At 55.2% G+C, this 23916-nt stretch overlaps 1 protein-coding gene and 1 long non-coding RNA gene across 6 annotated transcripts in view; one reads left to right on the forward strand and one right to left on the reverse strand.

The window, feature by feature from the left end:
- LOC141984332 (uncharacterized) overlaps nt 1-463 on the forward strand; it is a 43082-nt gene extending 42619 nt beyond the window's left edge. Inside the window, exon 3 of the long non-coding RNA XR_012638716.1 lies at nt 3-463. This is a non-coding gene — a long non-coding RNA (uncharacterized LOC141984332). The remainder of the gene's footprint in view (nt 1-2) is intronic.
- Nucleotides 1-23916, reverse strand: part of DNMT3A (DNA methyltransferase 3 alpha) — a 231598-nt gene that overhangs the window by 120009 nt on the left and 87673 nt on the right. The window lies entirely within an intron of this gene.

The raw sequence follows: 23916 nt of genomic DNA on the forward strand, positions 1-23916 counted from the left end.
AGAACACAGAGAGCGCACGTCAGCACACAAGGAGCTGAGCCAGATCCCAAGGGACACAGTTCAGAGCAGAAAGGCCAGCTGGGCAATACCACTGCACTGGCCTCCTGGAACCCTCTGCTTCTGGGAGCGTCTACCCTGGAGTCACAGTTCACTGTGCCAGCCCTCGGCTACCCCACTGTCTCCAGTGCCTTTGGCCTCCCATGCCTGCCTGAGAATTCTGACTGTCTCTCTCCCAGGACATGCGCCCTTCCCCACCGGATCAGAGCAAGGGCTCCAGGTCCTCCTGTGCGCCAGGGAATGAGGTCTCCAGCGTGCCTTCCCTGGGCTGGGCTAATGGGGGACAACTGCTCTCACTCATAGTCTCCAACTCCAGCGGCCATGTCACGCGGCACCTAGGACTAGTGCCGCCTGGAGGCCTCAGGATGCCAACAGGCTGGTGGTGACCCCTGGAAATGGGCACGCACTGGCTAGGGGGCAGGGCGGGAAGGGAAGTGTTCGCAGCACTATGCAAAGGTTTCTGGTTTCCTGTGTTATCGGTACATCTCGCTGCCTTAAAGGTATGAGCAGAGCTGCTGCCAGGAAAGCAGCTAAAAATAAAACCAACCGTTTCTGGGGCTGCAAACCCTTGACACGTTCAAAGCAACTGTGTTATGAGGCCAAACACAAGGGGGGGCTGAGTGTGAGTTACCGTGAGGGGCGAGGCACATACACATCTGGGGGGGGGGGGGGCTCTGCCTTTTGCTAAAGGTGTAGTTAGTGGATTTTCACTGGTCATGAATGCAAGGCTACAGCCCCCCTGAAATTCCAGCCCTGGTGTCCCAAAACACAGCTCTGACGCTGCCCCTCAGCCTAGTCTGGCAGCCCACCCTGTCATTCCAGTCCGGTGATCCCCATCCAGCTCTGCTGATTCACCTCAAGCCACACAGAGTATCCCCATAGTCCAGCGCTGGCCTAACCCGGCTTTGATGCTACTCCCTAGGCCTGAGCGACACCACTGCAGCCTGGGGCGTCTCTTGAGAAAGGCAAGCCATGCACACTGAGCTGCCCCAGACTGGGAGCTGGGCTTGGCAGACAAACTCCCATAGGGCTGGGAGAGACAGTGCCAAGCTCCAAGTCACTCATGGCCTCCTCCGTTTGCCCCGGGATCCTGGATCCTGGGGTGCCGAAGAGCTACCAGTCCGAGTGCAGCACGCTGACAGATTTGCAGTCCTCTCGCACAGTGCACACACATTTGCTGGCTCCCTACACACTGCCACAAACGCTGACGGGGGCTGGGCCTCGCTAACAGATTCCCAGGGCTTGGGGCGCCCTGGCAGATTCCTCAGGCTCAGGGCCCAGGTGAGGGAGGGTGTTCCACGGCCACTCCCCACAAGCTGGGCACTGCTCTAGGCAGGCCTGAAGCCACACGGCCCGGTTCCTAGGGAGAGGGAAAGGAAGAGCTCTGTACCGAGCAGGGCAGAGGCACCTGCCCTGAGGTGGTGTGACGAAGCAGGACTGTTCTTAATGTTTCCTCTGAATAGTGTGGGGGTGCCTCAGTTTCCCATATGCAGCTCTTAAGTATCTAGGGGGTGGGATGGGGGTGTATGATCGTTGCAGAGCCCTAGAGGGCAGGTGTGTGCAGGGGTCTGGACACAGAGAATGGCCTGGCAACTGATGGCCTGGCCCTTCCCCCCTGCAAGGTGAGAGCTAAAGGGTTGGAGAACAAAGGAATCAGGTGACCTCCTGGCCCGGGAAAGGGACAAAGCCCAGAGGAGGAGGGGCTGGAGGGAGTTTCAGTTTGGGGCTGGCTGGAGACATGGAGTGAAGGGCAGACAGGGTTGTCTGGCTCACTGGCCCCCAAAATGGACCCAGCTGAGGGGTCCTGTTCTCTGCACCTACAAGCTCTGTGTTAGACCATGTTCCTGTCGTCTAATAAACCTCTGTTTTGCTGGCTGGCTGAGAGGCACGTCTGACTGCGGAGTTGGGGGGCAGGACCCTCTGGCCCCCCCAGGACCCCGCCTGGGCGGACTCGCTGAGGGAAGCGCACGGAAGGGCAGAGGATGCTGAATGCTCCGAGGTCAGACCCAGGAAGGTGGAAGCCGGGCGAGCTGTGTGTCCTGCAGACAGGCTGCTCACAGAGAGGAGACTTCCCCAGAGTCCTGACTGGCTTCATGGGGAGCAGGTCCAGAGCATTGCCCGGGGACTCCGCAATAACTGGTGGCAGAGGTGGGATCTACTGCACCCTGTGGATGGCGCTTCCTGCAGTAAATGACGGGGGAGCAGTAAAATGAAGCGGGATTGAAGAGGACCAGAGCTGCTGAAGGCTCAGAGAGGAGCAGTTTGTGGGGGGGGGGTTAACCCCTGGGAGTGTGTGACCAGCGAGAAGGACTGTGCAGTAATGGGGTCCCCCTGCAGACTGCGGCGAGCAGTCTCGGGGGCGGAGGAGCCTGCGGCTTGGCCCTGGCAGAGAGAAGGACTTTGGCAGTAACAGTGTTCCCCTGGGGATTGCAGCGAGCAGTCCCGGGGCGGAGGAGTCTGCGGCTCGACCCTGGCAAAGAGGTGGTGACCTCGAGAAGGGCTGGCACACTAGGGGTTCTCCCTGGAAACCGTGGGGAGCTGAGAGCACACAGGCCTGTGAGTCCACAACAACTTGGGAACAGTGGAGTGATGGCCTGTCACCATCTTCTGAAGAAGGACACTGTAACCCTGTGCAGAAAGGAAGGGTTGAGCATTGGAAAGTTCACCAAAGCACAGTTAATCGTGCAGCTGGAGGAGGATGACCGCTCTAAGGGACAGATTCCTGACCCCAAATGGGGCTATAGCAGGATCTGGAAGCAGCTGGAGTGGTAGCCAGGCATCCCCAAGACTCCTGTCCCCGACCAGATGGGGGTCTTCACGATCTCGGAGACGGATGGGATTGGAGCTGAGTCCGAGAGAGCAAGAGGACTGTGAGAGACAGTGAGAGCCCGAGAAAGAGCTGCAGAAGCAGCGGCAGCATGAACTGGCGGTGGTGGAGTGGAGAGGCCTAGGGAACCTCCCTGGGGTGAGCGGGGATAGACCCCGAGGGGCCAGTTCCATAGGGAACCTCGAGACTAAATTGCTGCCCCAGGTTAAGGAGGGGGGGGGATGTGGATGCCCACCTCACTGCCTTGGAGGAGGCTGGCGATTTGAACCAGGGGGACCCTGCGGAAAAGCCCCGGTGTCTGGCTCCCTTGCTGGGTCCCAAGGCCATAGACTCCGTCAGCCAGATGGGTGGGGAGGTGGACAGGCTCCCACTCCTGACCCCAACCTATGTGTCTGCTTGGAGTCTTCAAAGGGAAGGAGAATGCTTCCAACCTTTTATCTAGGGAGTCTGTAAGTTTGCTTGAAAGGTGATTGTGTAGGAATCCGCCGGATGGGTCAGAGGTGATTCTGGATGTAAGTGAGACCCAGAAAGAGTCTGTTGTTGCTCAGGAAAGTGTTCCCCTAGAGCAAGCCCTAGGTGAAGAGGGTAAGGGCAGAATTTCTGTGAAGGGTGAATTGTTGCATAGAAAAGCCCTAGGGAAAGGAATCCTCATGGAGTCTTTGCAAGCAGTTTACTGCAACTGAAGGGTGTGAAAGTGATTTAATCAAGAAAGTTTCAGTTCCTAACAGCCAGAAATTTTCTCTTGTGAATGGATCCACTGACTTTCCTGTTGAAAGATCCAATGTGGATAGCTTTGAGAAGGTCTCAGATGAAGTGAAAGCTGTTAAGAAAGTTAAACAGTCCTATAACCAAGTGGCTGTGTTTGGCCAGCTTGTTGGGGAGACAAGGTTGCTGAGAAAGGGATATCTCCATGCTAGTTCTGTAAGTGAACAGCATGTGGCCCAGGTCAAGATGGGGGCTCTTAACCAAGAGAGCCCGAATTGCAGCCCTCCAGACTGGAGCGCTGGGAGAAGACCCGATCCCAGTTTGACCCCCAGGGGTTTTGGGGTGGCAAAAGGGTACGGGCCACATTACCTTTCCATATGCGGCATGTGAGTGCTATCGACCACCCACGACCTAAGGGAGGGCGTGAAACTGGAAGGGCGTAAAACTGGAAGGGCCTGGTGTAACTCCCACCGAGGAATGGGAGAGATGCTGGGGCATCCATGGGAACGCTGGTGGGTTCGAACTTCCCCAGGTCACCGGCTAAAGTGACCCCACTCAGTTCGGTCTCGAAGATGTGACGAAGCGGGACTGTTCTTAACGTTTCCTCTGAATAGTGTGGGGGTGCCTCAGTCTCCCCTATGCAGTTCTTAAGTATCTAGGCGGTGGGGTAAGGGTGTATGATCATTGCAGAGCCCTAGAGGGCAGGTGTGTGCAGGGGTCTGGACACAGAGAATGGCCGACACCCTGTTTCCTGGCAGCTGATGGCCTGGTCCCTTCCCCTCTACAAGGTGAGAGCTAAAGGGGTTGGAGAACAAAGGAATCAGGTGACCTCCTGGCCCGGGAAAGGGACAAAGCCTAGTGGAGGAGGGGCTGGAAAGGGTTTAAGTTTGGGGCTGGCTGGGGACATGGACTGAAGTGCAGACGTGGTTCTCTGACTCACTGGCCCCAAAATGGACCCAGCAGAGGGGTCCGGTTCTCTGCACCTACAAGCTCTGTGTTAGACCATGTTCCTGTCATCTAATAAACCTTCTGTTTTACTGGCTGGCTAAGAGTCACATCTGACGGCGGAGTTGGGGGGCAGGACCCTCTGGCTTCCCCAGGACCCGGCCTGAGCAGACTCGCCACGGGAAGCGCACGGAGGGGCAGAGGATGCTGAATGCTCCGAGGTCAGACCCAGGAAGGTGGAAGCTGTGTGAGCTGTGGGTCCTGAAGACAGGCTGCTCACAGAAAGGCGACTGCCCCAGAGTCCTGCCTGGCTTCATGGGGAGTAGTTGCAGAGCATCGTCCGGGGACTCCATGACAGGTGGTAATGCCAGGAGAGCAGTACTGCCCTGTGCATCTGCTCTAGGCAGGGGTCCCGACCTGAGCCTGAACCCTGGTCCCTGATCCACTCAGCAGCCAGCTCTCGGGCTGGGCCTGGCACAGCAATGAGTCCTGGGTAAGGGAAGGGCCGATCCCAGGGGCTGGAATCCAGCAGCTGGAGAAAAGCCTTTGCTAAGGGACTGGGAACACTGCAATCCCCAGCGCAGTCACCTGTCATGGCCCTGCTCCCAGCAAGGCAGGCTGGAGAGCCAAGGATGGCTGCAGACACACTAGGAGGTACATGCTGGGCACACATTGGGGATTGAGGGTTCGGGTGGCTGGAGATGGGCTGGAGCAGTGGGGTCTAGGGGCCAGGCTGGGGGTTGAGGTTAGAGGGTGCACACCCAGGATGCTGCCCTGTAATGGTTCCTGAATCCATCGCTCTAGTGCAGTTCCCACCGGCTGGCTGTTTGGTAATGGCATGCTGTGGAGTTCTGGCCTTCGAGCGCCACAGCCCTTATACTACTGGGAGCTGGGGCAGGTTAGTCCCATTTTACAGGTGGGGGAAAGTGAGGCACATTAAGGGGAAGGCGCTTGGCCAAAGCAACAGAGGAGTGGGAAGAGGAGAGGACACATGACAGATGTGAGTCCCAGGGCTCACGGGAAGGGGGAAGGAGCTCAGACAGGTCGGTGGTGAGGGCAGGATAACAATGGAAGGTCCTGGCTCCCAGCCCCGTGCTCAGCCCAGTCTAAGCTGCCAATCCTGAGGCTGCACAGCCTGGGTAAAATGAGTGGGCGGCCACAGCCCAGTTGGGAGAGGGGACCCTGGCAGCAGTCTCAGCAGCGTTGGACGGAGCGGGCCGCGGAGACTGAGCGCCTCACTCCCCCCTCGGAAGGGTCCCTCCAGGACACAGGTGGGCACGCTATGCAGGTGCAGTGTGTGGTGGAAGGGACTTGCCCTGCTGCCCCCTCTGCGGATTTGGGCTCTATGGCTGACGCCCCCCCTCACCCCCACCCCTTCACATTCCTGAATACATTTGTCTCCAGCCTTCTGACTGGAGATGAAAACTGCCAAGCCCCACTGGGTGCTGGGGCGCAGAGGCTGGGATCAGAGTAGCTCCCCCATCATGCACACTCCCCCTCCTGGCTCCTGGCCAATAGGAAATCAAAAGCACTGGATAGCTCAGTGATTTGAGCATTGGCCTGATAAACCCAGGGTTGTGAGTTCAATCCTTGAGGGGGCCATTTAGGGATCTGGGCCAAAAATTGGGGATTGGTCCTGCTTTGAGCAGGGGGTTGGACTAGATGACCTTCTGAGGTCCCTATGATTCTATGAATGAGTTAACCCCCTCTCCATAGTCCTGATCCCTTGGGTCGCTTGCAGCCCTGCTGGGTATCTCTGCCCCTGCACTCGCTGCAGGAGAGACACAGCCATCTAGGGCCCAGGGGGACTGGCTCCCAACAGTGCAGGGTGCCTGCCAAGAAGAGAGGAGCCACTCCCGGGGAGCCGCAGGAAGAGCAAGCCCCCCTAGGTGTGATGTAGAGGGTGTGGGACGCAGGGCAGCAGTTACACGCACTGGCAACGTCCCAGAAGGGAGAGAAGTTGGCAGGCAATCCAAACCGCAGCAGAATTAATCCCAGCCGTCCAGTGTACACCCCCAGGGCAGCTCACTGCTAGCTCCTGAGCGGTTGTTGCAGTCGGCGGGAAGAGCTTGCTGGAAGATGCTATCACAGCCAGAACACAGAGAATGCTCTGATGGGGTTTGGTTAATAAAACAAGCCCTGGCCAGCCCTGTGGTTAGCTCTGAGCAGCTGGCATTGAGCCCTCCAGGCTCCACCCCAGCCCACGGCGCTGTGCTGGGAGAATCACTGCCTTTTCCCCGTCCGGCGGGAGACACACCAGGAACATGGATGAAGAGCCCTGTCACGGAGTCCCCAGGCGATGCTCTGGAACTGCTCCCTACGAAGCCAGGCAGGACTCTGGGGAAGTCTCCTCTCTGTGAGCAGCCTGTCTTCAGGACCCACAGCTCACCCGGCTTCCACCTTCCTGGGTCTGACCTCGGAGCATTCAGCATCCTCTGCCCCTCCGTGCGCTTCCCACAGCGAGTCCGCCCAGGCCAGGTCCTGGGGAAGCCAGAGGGTCCTGCATCCCAACTTTGCAGTCAGACGCGACTCTCAGCCAGCAAAACAGAAGGTTTATTAGACGACAGGAACATGGTCTAACACAGAGCTTGTAGGTGCAGAGAACAGGACCCCTCAGCTGGGTCCATTTTGGGGGGCAGTGAGCCAGACAAGCCCGTCTGCACTTCACTCCACGTCCCCAGCCAGCCCCAAACTGAAACCTTCTCACCTGATTCCTTTGTTCTCCAACCCTTTAGCTCTCACCTTGCAGGAGGGAAGGGCCCAGGCCATCAGTTGCCAGGAAACAGGGTGTTGGCCATTCTCTGTGTCCAGACCCCTGCACACACCTGCCCTCTAGGGCTCTGCAATGATCATACATCCTTCTCCCACCAGCTAGAGACTTAAGAACTGCATAGGGGAAACCGAGGCACCCCCACACTATTCAGAGGAAACATTAAGAACAGTCCTGCTTCATCACATCTCTCCCCCCTTCAAGACCGAACTGAGTGGGGTCACTTTAGCCGGTGACCTGGGGAAGTTCGAACCCACCAACGTTCCCATGGATGCCCCAGCATCTCTCCCATTCCTCGGTGGGAGTTACACCAGGCCCTTCCAGTTTTACGCCCTTCCAGTTTCACGCCCTCCCTTAGGTCGTGGGTGGTCGATAGCACTCACATGCTGCATGTGGACAGGTTTATGCAGCCCGTGCCCTTTTGCCACCCCAAAACCCCCAGGGGTCAAACTGGGATCGGCTCTTCTCCCAGCGCTCCAGTCTGGAGGGCTGCAATTCGGGCTCTCTTGGTTAAGAGCCCCCATCTTGACCTGGGCCACATGCTGTTCACTTACAGAACTAGCATGGAGATATCCCTTTCTCAGCAACCTTGTCTCCCCAACAAGCTGGCCAAACACAGCCACTTGGTTATAGGACTGTTTAACTTTCTTAACAGCTTTCACTCCATCTGAGACCTTCTCAAAGCTATCCACACTGGATCTTTCCACAGGAAAGTCAGTGGATCCATTCACAAGAGAAAATTTCTGGCTGTTAGGAACTGAAACTTTCTTGATTAAATCACTTTCACACCCTTCAGTTGCAGTAAACTGCTTGCAAAGACTCCATGACGATTCCTTTCCCTAGGGGCTTTTCTATGCAACAATTCACCCTTCACAGAAATTCTGCCCTTACCCTCTTCACCTAGGGCTTGCTGTAGAGGAATACTTTCCTGAGCAACAACAGACTCTTTCTGGGTCTCACTTACATCCAGAATCACCTCTGGCCCATCAGGCGGATTCCTACACAATCCCCTTTCAGGCAAACTTACAGACTCCCTAGATAAAAGGTTGGAAGCATTCTCCTTCCCTTCGCCACACACAAGTTCAGGAATCTTTTCCTTCTTGCTACAGGTTTCCACACCCTCAGTAGGTAACACAATCACATCACCTTTCTGCTCTCCTTGTGCCCTGGCTAGGATCTCATCCTGATTAGACAGAGTTGCGACACCCTTTCCCAACAACACACTAGCAACAGGCAAAATACAAGCACCAGAATTGTCTGGTCTCTGGGATTTTACATAGACACGAACTGGATGCGACCTAGTTACAGGGCCATTCTCCCGAGCAGACACAAACTTAGGACCATTCCCTTCCTGGGCTTTAGCTGAATCCAGAACCAACTCTGAGACAACTGCACGACCCTCAACCATCACAGGCTGAAAGGCCCCTTCTGTCTGCTCCACAGACAAGAAGAGCCGGACACACTTTCTCCTTTACCAGACACCTAGCTTGGGATCTCATTCCCCTTCTGCCAGCACACAGGGCTGGTCACAGACAACTGCTTGGAGACCGGGGTAGCTCCCTCCAGAGGCAAGTCAATACCCCCGACAGACACAGGCACGTTTCCTTCACTGTCACAATTCTCCACCCAGCTAACAGGTAAGGTCCAGGGACACTCATCTTCCACTCTCCTCGCCTTCCCACTCTGCTGACTAGACACAGCCATCAGCTCACAAGGCTGCCTAGGCTCATCCAGACTTTTCTTACCAAGCACCTTGCCACTCCCCACAAATGCCCTGCCCTGCCTGTGTCTCCCCCCACTCAGCTGGGGTCTCAGCTCCCACTGTGCTCAGCGCTGCCCTTGCTGTCCCAGTGGGGGTAGGCAGCGAGCTCGCTGCTTTCCTCACTGCATCAGAGCCAGCCTGAGCCCCCTTTCCGGTGTGCAAGGGGGCGGGGAGCATCTCTCTGTCCCACCCAACCCCAGGGGTCTGGTTACAGGCAGGCAGGTAGCCTAAGCCTAGCAGCTCTTGCCCGCTGCCAACCAGGTCATCTGCAGTTTCACTGACCATTTCCCTCTCCGCCGATTGGTTTCCTGGATTCAAATTCAAACCCTTGGCCGTTACAGGAGCAGGGCCTGGATCCTGTCCCAAAGAGACACAGTCACCCCACAAAAGGGTCTCGCAGCTGATATCCTGGAGAACCCCAACAACCAGCCAGCCCCACCCTCCTGGGTAGGGACAGGGATCTGGGCCATAGGCAGGGTGAGGGTCTTCATCCCTGGGACCCTCACCCAGCTCACCCATCCCCTCAGCATCTGGGGAGGCTGCACCACCCAGGGCCTGACAACAGATCTCTTTGTCCCAGGATCTCGCCACCCCAGGAATGTCTCCCCATTGACCATCCCCTTCCGCTCCCACTGGAGGTCCGAGGCGCCTGAGCCCAGGAGACTCCAAGCAGACACATAGGTTTGGGTCAGGAGAGGGACCTGTCCACCTCCCCACGCATCTGGCTGACGGAGTCTATGGCCTTGGGACCCAGCAAGTGAGCTAGACACGGGGCTTTTCCGCAGGGTCCCCCTGGTTCAAATCGCCAGCCTCCTCCAAGGCAGTGAGGTGGGCATCCACATCCCCTCCCTCCTTAACCAGGGGCAGCAATTTAGTCTCGAGGTTCCCTACAGAACTGGCCCCTCGGGGTCTATCCCCGCTCACCCCAGGGAGGTTCCCTAGGCCTCTCCGCTCCCCCACCGCCAGTTCATGCTGCCGCTGCTTCTGCAGCTCTTTCTCGGACTCTTGCAATGTGATTGCAGAGCCATTGGCCATTATCTTTGAAAACTCGTGGCGATCGGGGGAAGTCCCAGATGACTGGAAAAAGGCGAATGTAGTGCCCATCTTTAAAAAAGGGAAGAAGGAGGATCCTGGGAACTACAGGCCAGTCAGCCTCACCTCAGTCCCTGGAAAAATCATGGAGCAGGTCCTCAAGGAATCAATTCTGAAGCACTTAGAGGAGAGGAAAGTGATCACGAACAGTCAGCATGGATTCACCAAGGGCAAGTCATGCCTGACTAATCTAATTGCCTTCTGTGACGAGATAACTGGCTCTGTGGATGAAGGGAAAGCAGTGGATGTGTTGTTCCTTGACTTTAGCAAAGCTTTTGACACAGTCTCCCACAGTATTCTTGCCAGCAAGTTAAAGAAGTATGGGCTGGATGAATGAACTATAAGGTGGATAGAAAGTTGGCTAGATTGTCGGGCTCAACGGGTAGTGATCAATGGCTCCATGTCTAGCCAGCAGCCGGTATCAAGTGGAGTGCCCCAAGTGTCGGTCCTGGGGCCAGTTTTGTTCAATATCTTCATAAATGATGTGGAGGATGGTGTGGATTGCACCCTCAGCAAGTTTGCAGATGACACTAAACTGGGAGGAGAGGTAGATACGCTGGAGGGTTAGGGATAGGATACAGAGGGACCTAGACAAATTGGAGGATTGGGCCAAAAGAAATCTGATGAGGTTCAACAAGGACAAGTGCAGAGTCCTGCACTTAGGATGGAAGAATCCCATGCACCGCTACAGACTAGGGACTGAATGGCTCGGCAGCAGAGAAGGACCTAGGGGTGACAGTGGACAAGAAGCTGGATATGAGTCAGCAGTGTGCCCTTGTTGCCAAGAAGGCCAATGGCATTTTGGGATGTATACGTAGGGGCATTGCCAGCAGATCGAGGGACGTGATCGTTCCCCTCTATTCAACATTGGTGAGGCCTCATCGGGAGTACTGTGTCCAGTTTTGGGCCCAACACTACAAGAAGGATGTGGAAAAATTGGAAAGAGTCCAGCGGAGGGCAACAAAAATGATTAGGGGACTGGAACACATGACTTATGAGGAGAGGCTGAGGGAACTGGGATTGTTTAGTCTGCGGAAGAGAAGAATGAGGGGGGATTTGATAGCTGCTTTCAACTACCTGAAAGGGGGTTCCAAAGAGGATGGATCTAGACTGTTCTCAGTGGTAGCAGATGACAGGACAAGGAGTAATGGTCTCAAGTTGCAGTGGGGGAGGTTTAGGTTGGATATTAGGAAAAACTTTTTCACTAAGAGGGTGGTGAAACACTGGAATGCGTTACCTAGGGAGGTGGTGGAATCTCCTTCCTTGGAAGTTTTTAAGGTCAGGCTTGACAAAGCCCTGGCTGGGATGATTTAATTGGGGATCGGTCCTGCTTTGAGCAGGGGGTTGGACTAGATGACCTGAGGTCCCTTCCAACCCTGATATTCTATGATTCTGTGATTCTATGCTGTCTCTCACAGACCTCTTGCTCTCTCGGACTCAGCTCCAATCCCGTCCGTCTCCGATCCCCTGATGGGGCACCCAATCGTGAAGACCCTCGTCTGGTTGGGGACAGGAGTCTTGGGGATGCCGGCTACCACTCCAGAAGCTCCCAGAACCTGCTATAGCCCCATTTGGGTCAGGAATCTGTTCCTTAGAGTGGTCATCCTCCTCCAGCTGCACGATGGACTCTTGCTGTCTCTCACAGTCCTCTTGCTCTCTTGGACTCAGCTCCAATCCCGTCCATCTCTGATCCCCTGATGGGGCACCCGATCGTGAAGACCCTCGTCTGGTTGGGGACAGGAGTCTTGGCGATGCCTGGCTACCACTCCAGCTGCTCCCAGATCCGGCTATAGCCCGATTTGGGTCAGGAATCTGTTCCTTAGAGCGGTCATCCTCCTCCAGCTGCACGATTAACTGTGCTTTGGTGAACTTTCCAATGCTCAACCCTCTCTTTTTGCACAGGGTTACAATGTCCTTTTTAACGAGACGGTGACAGGCCATCACTCCTCTCTTTCCAGGTTGTGGTGGACTCACAGGCCTGTGTGCTCTCAGCTCCCCATGGTTTCCAGGGAGAACCCCTCGTGTGCCAGCCCTTCTCGAGGACCCCCCTCTTTGCCAGGGTCGAGCTGCAGACTCCTCCGCCCCTGGGACTGCTCGCTGCAATCCCCAGGGGAACCCTGTTACTGCAAAAGTCCTTCTCTCTCCCGGGGCCAAGCCACAGGCTCCTCCGCCCCTGAGACTGCTCACCGCAGTCCCCAGGGGGACCCCATTTCTGCACAGTCCTTCTCGCTGGTCACACACTCCCAGGGGTTAACTGCCCCCCAAAACTGCTCCTCTCTGAGCCTTTAGCATGCCTGGTCCTCGTCAATCCCACTTCATTTTACTGCTCCCCAGTCACTTACTGCAGGAAGCGCCATCCACGGGGTGTAGTACATCCCACTGCTCCCACCAGTTGTCACGGAGTCCCCGGGCGATGCTCTGGAACTGCTCCCTACGAAGCCAGTCAGGACTCTGGGGCAGTCGCCTTTCTGTGAGCAGCCTGTCTTCAGGACACAAAGCTCACACAGCTTCCACCTTCCTGGGTCTGACCTCAGAGCATTCAGCCTCCTCTGCCCCTCCGTGCACTTCCCACAGTGACTCCGCTCAGGCGGGGTCCTGGGGAAGCCAGAAGGTCCTGCATCCCAACTTCGCAATCAGACGCAACTCTCAGCCAGCCAGTAAAACAGAAGGTTTATTTGACGACAGGAACATGGTCTAAAACAGAGCTTGTAGGTACAAAGAACAGGACCCCTCAGCCGGGTCCATTTTGGGGGGCAGTGAGCCAGACAACCACGTCTGCACTTCACTCCATGTCCCCAGCCAGCCCCAAACTGAAACTCTCTCCAGCCCCTCCTCCTCTGGGCTTTGTCCCTTTCCCGGGCCAGGAGGGTATCTGATTCCTTTGTTCTCCAACACCTTTAGCTATCACCTTGCAGGGGGGAAGGGCCCAGGCCATCAGTTGCCAGGAAACAGCGTGTCGGCCTGTACACTGGCCCTTTACTCTGCAACAATTACACCCCCTTATCCCACCACCTAGAGACTTAAGAAATGCATAGGGGAAACTGAGGCACCCCCACAATAGTCAGAGGAAACATTAAGAACAGTCCCGCTTTGTCACATCCCCAGCACAGAGCATGGCTGGAGGCAGTGCACAGAGCTCTGGGCCTAATGCCGAGGGAGAGACATGTCTCCTGCTGCCCCTTTGACTGGCACAGGAAAGGCACCAATGGCCACTGACTAGGCCATAGCCAGCTAACCAGTGGCTGAGAGACCATCACCATGATGCTAAAAGAGGCTTTAGGCGTAACCCAGGGAATTTCTACCAGGTAAATTGGGTTGAAACAATAATTGAAAACAGAATCACAAAGTGCCTGGAAGGTCCAGGTCTGAAAGGGTCTAACCACCATGGATTCTGCGAAGGAAAGGTGTCTCTCTGATCTCTTCAAATTATTTACACATGACAATAAAGTAGCGGCTAAAGAAGAAGCGACAGGAAGGAGAGAGACCTGGGTGTGTGGGTCCATCATAGGATGACTACGAGTCACCAGTGTGATGTGTCTGTGAAAGAGGAAAATGCGATCCTAGGCTGTATCAGCAGAGGCATTTCCAGAAGAGCTAGGGAAGTATTAACGCCATTGTACAAGGCACTGGGAAGTCCTCGTCTGGAATCCTGGGTACAGTTCTGGACACCCATGTTCAAGAAAGATGAACTTACACTGAAACAGGTGCACAGAAGAGCTGCTAGGATGATCAGGGGAATGCAGGGACTACAGTTCCCCCTACCCGCCCAAGCTCCCCTCCCCCCTCCCCCCCCACTCCACCTGCTGAAGCCAGAGTAGCCTGAGATCCGCACTGTGGCCCAAGCCCCACTGGACCCTGAGCCGCCAGCCAGCCCAAGCCACTGGGCAGCCCGAGCCGCCCCGGACGCTGGCTGGCCTGAGCTGCCACTGGCTGCCAGATGGGTCAAGTCGCGCTGGCTCGAGCTGCCGTGGACCACCACCTATCCTGAGCCCTGCACCCAAGTCGAGCCCCTGCCAGCTTCAGGGGCGAGGCAGACCGAGGGAGGGGCCTTGGGGCAGAGGTTGGGCCTGGGTTTTGGGAGGCTTAGCTCCCCAGGCCTATTACATCCGCCGCCCAGGAGGGCCTATCTTATGAGAGGAGAAGGCAGAACCTGGCTTGTTCAGGCCAGCAGAAAGAAGGCTGGGGGGGATCTCACTGCACACCATAAACCAGCCGGGGGCACACCCCAGGGAGGGGAAGAGCTATTGATGCTAAAGGACAATGCTGGCACAAGAACAAATGGGGCTAAACTGGCCAGGAACAAATTCCAGCTGGAAATTAGAAGGTTTCTAACCATCAGAGGGGTGAGCAGGAGTCCTCAGGGCACACAGCATAACTAGTTTGAAGAGCGAGCTGGACACGTTTCGGACTGTGATTACTGATGGCGTTGTTTGTGATGGTAGGGGGCAGGGCTGAGCAGGCCAGTTTGTGTTATATTCCTAAAGCTCATGCTTCAGGGTTTTAACCGGCTTCAACCCTGCAGGGGTCAGGAATGGATTTTTTGCTCCCCGCTGTATTCGGGGTTTGTTTTGTTTTTTTATCTCCATCCTCTGAAGCATCAGGGATGGCTGTGGCTGGAGATGGGGCACTGGGCAGGGTGAGTCAGGGCTCAGAGTTCTCTCTCTCAGGTGCTGGGCTGGCTGGTTCTTGTTCACACGCGCAGGGTCTAGCTGATCGCCGTATACAGGAATGACACATCACAGCTACAATCTTTAATTATACTCTGGTTTCTCTTCAGAGCAGTGTTCATAGAATCATAGAATATCAGGGTTGGAAGGGACCTCAGGAGGTCATCTAGTCCAACCCCCTGCTCAAAGCAGGACCAATCCCCAATTTTTGCCCCAGATCCATAAACGGCCCCCTCAAGGATTGAACTCACAACCCTGGGTTTAGCAGGCCAATGCTCAAATCCCTGAGCTACCCCTATGCAGGGTTGGGAAGGAATTCTTCCCCATGTCAGATTGGCAGAGACCCTGGGTTTTTTTTGCCTTTCTCTACAGTGTGTGGGTGCAGGTCACTTGCCAGGATTGTCTGGGTGTCTCTCACCCTATTCCCTTGTCATGGTGGGGGCTGCAGGCACTGGTGCCCCTCACTCCCTCCTAGTCTCTCCCAGTGGCATGTAACAGCCTCGTCTCCCGTGGGCTGCAGTCCTTTGGTCGAACTTGGGTTGCTGGGTTAGTGTGTGGAGGCGGGATGGTGTTCATGGCCTGTGCTATACAGGAGGTCAGACTGCATGGCCGGGTGGTCCCTTCTGGCCTTAAACTCTGACTGGATGGTCAAAAGGCCTTTGACAAGGGCCAGCACATGAAGCTAAGTTGTTATGGGGTGAGAGGCAAAGTATTGACGTTTATTGCCAGGACAGAGCCTGCCTCCCTGCAATAGCGGCAAAGAGTCTTGTGGCACCTTATAGACTAACAGACGGTGCTTTAGAGCCAGCAATCCAGAGGGACAGCGTGCCAGGCGGTTGGAGAAACTGCAGTGCTGTGATTTCACACTCACATACAGGCCAGGCCCTAAGCAGGGTCTCGATGGCCTTGGTGGGAGGCTGATGGCAAACACTGTCCCACGCAGGAGAGCAAATGAGTTCCCCAGGAGAATGGGTTTGCCTCCCTTCCTCTAATTTGCAGAAGTGCCCATGTCCCTGGTTCATCCACTGGAAACTGTGGGGGGGAGGGGGGCGGGTTTGCAGGAATGGACCCAGAGCAATTAATGACGTCCCAGAAAGAGGATACCAGTATCAGGAGAGCATGTGACTGGAAAATCATAAACGCTGCCATCCTGGAATGTGGTGTCCCCTCACAACACCATCGGTCTTCACTGCAGAGGACATGGGGGAGGTCCCCACACTCCACACATTCTTTTTAGGTGACAAATCTGAGGAACTGTCCCAGATTGAGGTGTCAATAGAGGAGGTTTTGGAACAAATTGATAAATTAAACAGTAATAAGTCATCAGGACCAAGTGGCACCACCCAAGAGTTCTGAAGGAACTCATATATGAAATTGCAGAGCTACTCACTGTGGTATATAACCTATCACTTAAATCAGACTTAGTACCAATTGACTGGAGGATAGCTAATTTAACACCAATTTTTTTTAAAAGCTCCAGAGACGATCCTTTGGTGAGGGACCTTGTTAAAGGCTTGTTAAAGGCTCTCTGAAAATCTAAATATGCTATATCCACTGGATCACCTTTGTCCACATTCTTGTTGACCCCGAGGTGTCTTGAAGGATCAGCCCTGGTGTTTTCACCAGGCTGCCTCTCAGCTCAGTCTTTCCCAGTTGTTACTGTTTGGTTTTTTCCCTCTGTTCTATTCTACCTTCCCACCCACACACCTATCCAAAACAATACTCAGGAAAAGCCCCTGGGCAGGTTCACATACATTCTCCTGTTGTCCCAGGTGGGGCTTATGCTTATAGTGATGTTCACTGAAGGGTGTGTTCGCATCTATCAACCTCAATGGGGTTTTAACTCAACCCATAACAACGCTTCCCCCAGCTCCTAACAGTATTGTCATGGGTCAAAACCTGGGTAGGGGGCAGAAAGTAAAGGGCAGGATGAAATGGTCAATTTGCATCATGGCAAAAAGGTAAGAGTGGGGGCCTCAAGGGCCCATGTTGCTGACTGTATTTACCAGTGATCTGGAAAGGGGGTGATGCAGAAAGGTAACAAAATCTGCAGATGACACCAATTATTTAGAGTGAAAATTTTCACTCTAAATAATATTTTCACTCCATGCATCCGATGAAGTAGGTTCTAGCCCACGAAAGCTTATGCCCAAATAAATCTGTTAGTCTTTAAGGTGCCACCGGACTCCTTGTTGTTTTTGTGGATACAGACTAACACGGCTACCCCCTGATACTTGACACCAATTATTTGACCAGAGAGGGCTGTGAGGAGCTTCAGAGAGACAGAAACAAGGGGAGTGAATGGGCAACACACCAGCAGATGAACTTCGGTGTTGATAAATACAGAGTAATGCTCGTTAGAGGGGACACAAACTCCTTGCCCAACTTCCAGGGTTCTGCAAGAACTCAGGAAAGGGACGGCACACCAGTGCAGACAGCTCTGTGAGACCGTGTCTCAAGGTGCAGCTGTGGTCAAGGAAGCAAACCAGATGTTAGGATGCATCAGGAATGGGCTGGAGAACAATACAAAGAATCTATTAACACTTTGGTGTCGTCTCATCTGGATAGCGTGTGCAGGACTGGTCAGCCCATCTCACTCCAGATCACGCAGAACAAGAGGGGGTTCAAAGAAGGCCAACAAGAATGATCAGGGACATGGGAAAACCCAAAGAGAGACTGAAAAGCCTGGGATGATGACCTTAGACAGGAAACGAATTAAGAGGGGACATGACCAAAGTCTACAGAATAATGATTGGTACAGAATTAAATTAGCCAAGCAAGTCTTTTCCATTGGCATATGGAACATTCATACCACGAAAGCAAGTTACTTCCAGCTAACACACAATGAGGTCTCTTTGCATGAGTGGGACATGAGCCGTCGGTGTGAGTCCAGGTGGGCTGGGATGATTCGTGTGGAAGGAGACATGCTGGTCTGAGTGGTGATGACAGGCTCAGGCAGCATGGGGTTGTGCTGTTCAGAAAGTAGATCAGCCCCTACATGGTCTACAAACGGGTCAGCAGCAGGCTGAGGACTCTGACTGGCAGCCTTATCATGTAACTGTTTCCAGTGCTGCGCCCCGACGATTGACTGCGATGATGAACAAGCTGAGAAACTCTAGGGTGACATCAAGAAGGAGTTAGGAGTTCACACAAGGGGACTGGATGGTATGCATTGGCCCCGAGAGTTACCAGAATGGTTCAGCTGGGATGGGAAGTTCGGGTATGGCAAGAAAAACAGCAGAGGACTGTGACTCATGCAATTTGCGACTGGAAATTATTTAGTATTAACAAATACCTTGTTCAAGCAAAAACCACCAAGGCAGTGGACTTGGACATCACCAGATTTGTGGACTCAGAACCATATTGACTTCATCATGATCTCGAAGAGGAGGCATTCTGGTGTGATGGGGGAGCAGATCCTTCAAGAAGGCCAACACAGGATCCAATCAGAACTTAGTAATAGCCAACATAAAGACCAAACTGCGAAGCAAGAAATGACCAGCAAGTATGGTGCACTTCTCAAGGCAAACCGTGGAGGAGCATTGCAATTCTTGTGTGTTGTGTTTACTGTTCATTGTGATGTGATGCTACGGGGTTCTGCACTATGAGAGAACGTATGTACGCAGAGAAGGAAGATCGGGAGCAACCTTTTTCCCTGCCTTATAACACAAGAGTGATGGTACAGTACATGAAATAAAAAGAGGGTGAACTCAAAATCCACCAAAAGAAGTACTTTGTTACACAGGATGTACTTAGCTTGTGGAGCTCACTGCCTCAGGAAGACACTGAGGCTAAGAACTTAGCAAGATTCAAAAAGGGACCGGGAACCCTCTGGGAACCCTCCCACAACTCACTCCCATCCATAGCATTATCCTGCCTTTTCTGATGGGGAGGCTGAGCTGAGAAAGCTCCAGGCAGGCAGGCAGCTGGGGCAGAGGCTGGGCTAGAACCTAGGGGCTGGCAGCTACCTATAACCCAAGTGGCCCTGAAATCACATGGAGAAGGGAAATGGGCCCAGAGGCCATTCAGATGCTCAGGGGATGAACCAACAACCAGGCCTGACTCCGTCCCACCTGAACAGGGTCCCTTCTCCCTGCTATACTGACACCCCTTTGTGTTCAGCGGCTTAACAAGGCTGTTTGCTGCCAGCTGCAGACTAACAACCCCAGAGCCTACCACAGATCCCCAGGACCCCCTCTAGGTTTGATGAGACTCCCAGGAACATGCCATTGGGAAGGCAAACAAGCTGTGCCCGGGGCGCCCACATCTCATGATGGCAAACACTGCCCCACGCAGGAGAGCAAATAATGAGTTCCCCAGGAGAATGGGTGTGCCTCCCTTCCCAGCCTTTCCCAGAGACCCCCATGGCTGGGGAGCCATCCCAGAGTGCCCGCTTCCCTTAGCCTAGGGTCCTCCAGCACCCGTCTCAGTCTCCCTTCCCTGTCAAGCCCCAGCCCCAGCTCCCAGGCCTCCTTCCACCTGCTGGCTCCCCCAGGAGAGACCCATCACAGCAAGCCACTTCAGGCTCTTAGGGAGAGCTACCGCTGGGCATTCCCACAGCAGCAGGACAAGGCCTGGGCCTAACAGCGCCCCAAAGCCACTGAAAGGGAGTGGGAAGAAACTAGGGACAAGCGTCTCCGCTCTACTGCCACACACCGCCCGAGGGACCAAGCACGGGACGGTGTGACGAGGCAGTGCTCCAGAAGTCCTCCCTGTCTGGGCAAGATCCCTGCACTGCAGGGAGGGGGGCCCCAGGATGCCAATGAACCAAGGAACACCCCGGCCACAGCAGGGAGGCAGCATACCTGGGCCACAAACCCACAAGGAGCAGGACTTCCCCAGCACCCAAAAGGGGGTCCCGAGGGAACAAGGGGCAGCCCGACATGGCCCACAGCCACTCTCATGTCCAGTGCAGGGCAAAGGCCCACACAGACTACAGCTCCCAGCAGGGAATGCTGTATCTCAGCCAAGCCGGTCCACTCAAGATGCAGAACTGCATGCTGGGACCTGCGGTCTCAGGGAGGCTGCACTTCCATACTGAAATGAAGACATCTGCGGTCCACTCTGGTTCATACCAGTCAGGTGCAGCCCTCAGACGCCTGGAAGCTGCCAGAGTGGCCCTTGGCTGGGCAGACCTTTGGGGTGTCTGGTTTGAATATCCCCGTCATTGTTGGTTTCTGGCCTGGCCAGGATCACAGGGTCCCCTGCCTTTTCCTAGAAACTGTCCTTGCAAAGTTAAGCAAAGGACGTTTACACAGACACGCAAAACGGGCAGAGCCAAGCAGCATGGGTCAGCCCCTGCAAACCCTCCCTGGTGCCCACAGGCCATGGTGAGCATCTCAGGAGAAGGGAGTGATCTACCGGCGCCAACCTTGGAGAGTGACCGAGAAGATGCTGCTGGGTCTAGGCTAGAGTGTGGGTGACACCAAACCCACTGAGTGGTCACAGCTCAAGGCAGTTCAAGCTGCAGGCTGCTAATGTCCCAGTGTGGGTGAGGGTCTGTGCTACCCCCTTCTGCCCAGGCCAGCTACAGCCTGGAGGCTGTGTGTCACCCCGCAGAACCCTGCGGATCAAAGCTCGGAGAAGCTTCACTGGCAGGCTGAGAACCAGCGAGGGGAGGGAAATGTCCCTGTGAGCATCAGCTGGAGCCTGGAGTTACACCTAAGCCCTGAGGTGCACAGGAGGTGGCTGGGGAACTGGCACTGCTGGAGAGAGTCCCGCGTTAGAGATGTTTCCGGGTGTTGCGCTGCCTGGCCTGGGAGCGCCTGGCTGAGGCCAGCTTGCCAAGAGAACTCGCCCCACCCAGCTGCCTCTCTCTGCAGTAACTAGAACACTCTGCTCAGAAATCCTGCGGAAGAAACAGCTTTCCTAGGGCTGCTCTCTCTGGCTAACAAGTCAATGGGGGAACGTCTGTTTTCCGTCACAGCTGAGGCCCTGCGAACAGGGGGATGGCAGGGGAGCTCAGTCAGACATGGATGGGAGGTCAGGAAAAGCCACTCTTCCCTGCAAGTCAATATTGACCCCAGGGTGGCAGTAAGGAGCACTGTGTGGCTAGAGGTCCTGGCCTTCAACTGAGACCAGAACTGAGGGCTGGCCCGCTTGGGGCTGGTAAACTTCTTCCCCAAGAGAAAAGGCCCAAGTCCAACGGGGCTGATGCCATCTGTTTCATTAAAGACTCTCCCTGCAGCTGCCACACGAGACAGGATTTTCCTTCCTTCCCTAAGCAGCTGGGCAGCGCTGCTGTGACTGTAACCCTTACTGCAGCTGTGCCCGAGGCCCAGACCAGAACAGGGCCCCACAGGGCTGGCACAGGCAGCTCCCAGCCTAATTAAGGCGCAGATCCTGCTAGAGCGGTTAACAAGCCATGGAAGGGAAGGGAAGCAGGGAGGAGTCTGCCCAGTGACATGGGCTAGGAACAGGCACAAGGCATCCCCTGACCAGCCAGCAGCACAAGGAGGGCAGGCTGGGGGGTGGGCCTTGCCTATTGCCCCACTCCCCTCCCCCCCCCCGAGCACAGCAGCTCACACCACCAGGGTTTGAGGGCTCCCAAGGCTACAACCTGACATGTGGCTCCATGAAAGCCTTGGCTGCCCCCTCCCCACCTCTGCAGGGGAAGCACTGGTGAGGGAGAGGCTATGGAAATCTCTAGCACCTCAGGCGTCTAGCCGCTACACCCCTGGACCCAGGGACCAGAGCTGTGCTCCAGACCCAGGGCCTGCTCTCCCTGCCTCCATCCCCATGGTCACTGGAGCACCGAGTGCTGCCTGACCTCCTTCGCTTGCATGTCATAGCCAGCTCCATGACCCAGCCCCAAGCTCCTGGGGCAGGCACTGTGCCCCCATGTGTCTGTGCAGTGCCCAACACAACGGGCCCCCAGCCTGCCTCACGCTGCCCCCCCCCGGATTATTCAGGTGCAGTTGCCCCCCATCCCCCGCCGTGTGGGGGCATTGTGCCATGGGTGCAGCAGCCTGTCTCTCTGTCCTGCCAGGACTGAGCTTATTTACAGATCCCAAAAAGTCCCTTGGTCCAATTCCAAGGCCTGGCTGCTGGTGAGGAAACGGCAATTCTGGCTATTCCTGCCCCTGCAGAGCACTGGGGCTGACTCCTGAGGGATCCTGGTTTCTACACCCCCCTGGGGGTCCTCCACTCTTCCCCCCAAGCCATGGAGCCCCCTCTGGCTGAGGTCTGCGTGGGACTGTCCTTGAGCCACACCTGCTACTGCATTCCAGGTCAGGGAGAACCATGAGTAGGGATCCCCGTTTTCCATGATAAAACCCAAAATTCTCTGATAAAAACAACAAAAATTGGCGTTTTTCCACAATGAAAATGAAATGCTGAATGTCAGCTTCCCTAGCCGCAATATACACAGGTGCCAGCTGAGCACAATGTTCAAAGCCTACCAGCACTGCCATCACTCATTATAATAAAATACAATTGATAGCATTGCTATTTGTATTTCTTACACACACCAAATACTTCGATGTCTGTATTCCGCTATCTGGTTCTCCATATTAACTGAACCCCCAGCTGCCCGAGCCTGACAGCAGCAGGGGCTGGGGTGGTCAGTCCCAGCCATGTAGGGCTGTCTGCCTGAGCCCCACCACATCTGAAAATAAGGGATAGAAAGCTCTCCTGATTACCCGAATTTCTGGTGATGCAATCTGGCCCCGGTCCCCATGAGATTGGATAATCGGGGTTCCACTGTTTAGGGTTTTATTTTTTCACAAAATGTAAAAACCAAAGATTCGCTGTAAAAATGCAAATTCTGCATTTTTCCGCAGCAAACAGATTTCTAGGATCCCTGGCCATGAGTACCAGGAGCAGGGAGCCCCTGGCTGGGTTAACAGCACCCCCTACTAGGCCAGGGAAGGCAACGATTCGCTAGGGCTCAGGCAGCAGTCTGACAAGAGGTTTCTAGTCCCCCATCAGCCCCACACGGAGCTCTGCGCAGGCTCGTCATAAAAGCCACAACTCCCACCCAGAGCTGGGAGAAGGGAGCCCTAACTACAGGCCTGGCACCTCTACCACACCATGCCCTGCAAAGCAAGTACTGCCCAGCAAGGGGAACACCCTCCTCTGACACCCCTTAACCACTGAAACAATTTCCCCAGGGCCATGGGGGATGCTCCATCCCTGGACATTCTACATCCCGACTGGCTGTTTTTCTAATGGATCTTCTCTGGGTAACTACTGTGGGGCAGGTGTCTGGCTGGTGCTATGCAGGAGGTCAGGCCAGTTGATCACTGTGGTCCCTACTGGCTTGGGGATCTGGGAACAGCCAGAGGCAGGATCCAGGCTAGCTGGGCCAGGGCTGGTAATTAACGCACTGTGAGTTACCATGGCAGTTCCTGCTCCAGCTCTGCCAGGGAGCATAAATAACCGGGATAATGATTAGTGAGAACTAGCACGAATGCAGCAATCTCACAGGGCAGCCGCTGGGAGCCCAGCTCAGCGCAGCTCTGCCCACACTGCTGACTCCCTACCCCTTTGGCCATAAAGCCATGTCATAGTGCACCAGGCTAGGCCAGGGCAATCTCAGACATCCCAGCCCAACCAGCAGGGCCCACGAGGAGAGGAGCCGGGCACTCTCCCAGCAGGAAGCCCAGTATGACCCATCTCGCAGCTAAGACATCCCCGTGGGCAGAGAGGGAAAGGGCCTTACCACTGGGAGCTGGCTGTCTCCTAAGGGGTTTAGGAGCTGCCTGGGGAACACAAGCCACAGAAGGCAGAGCCGTGGCTAGTGCTCGGGGAGAGGGCAGGCAGTGGGCTACTGGGGGCACATCTTGACCTTCCTCTCACTCCTGATGCCTCTGCAGACAAACTTGCCTAATGAGTGCAGGAGCTTTCTTGGCTCATGGGGCAGGAAGCCTGTGTGTGTGACAAGCTGGCCTCTATAGGAACTGGCCCCTCCTAGAACCCTGCAGTGCTACATGGGCCTTATTGCAGACCGGTGATTGAGCACAGCCCGACTCCGACACCTGAGCGGCAGGGAACTGCAGACAGGCTCTGAGAGCACTGCAAGAAAAAGCTTTACGGGCCTCTCTCCCACAGAGAAACCACGGGCTAGACACAACCCCCAACAGTCCAGCCC

The sequence above is a fragment of the Natator depressus genome, chromosome 3, assembly GCF_965152275.1.
Source record: "Natator depressus isolate rNatDep1 chromosome 3, rNatDep2.hap1, whole genome shotgun sequence".
Lineage (NCBI taxonomy): Eukaryota > Metazoa > Chordata > Testudines > Cheloniidae > Natator > Natator depressus.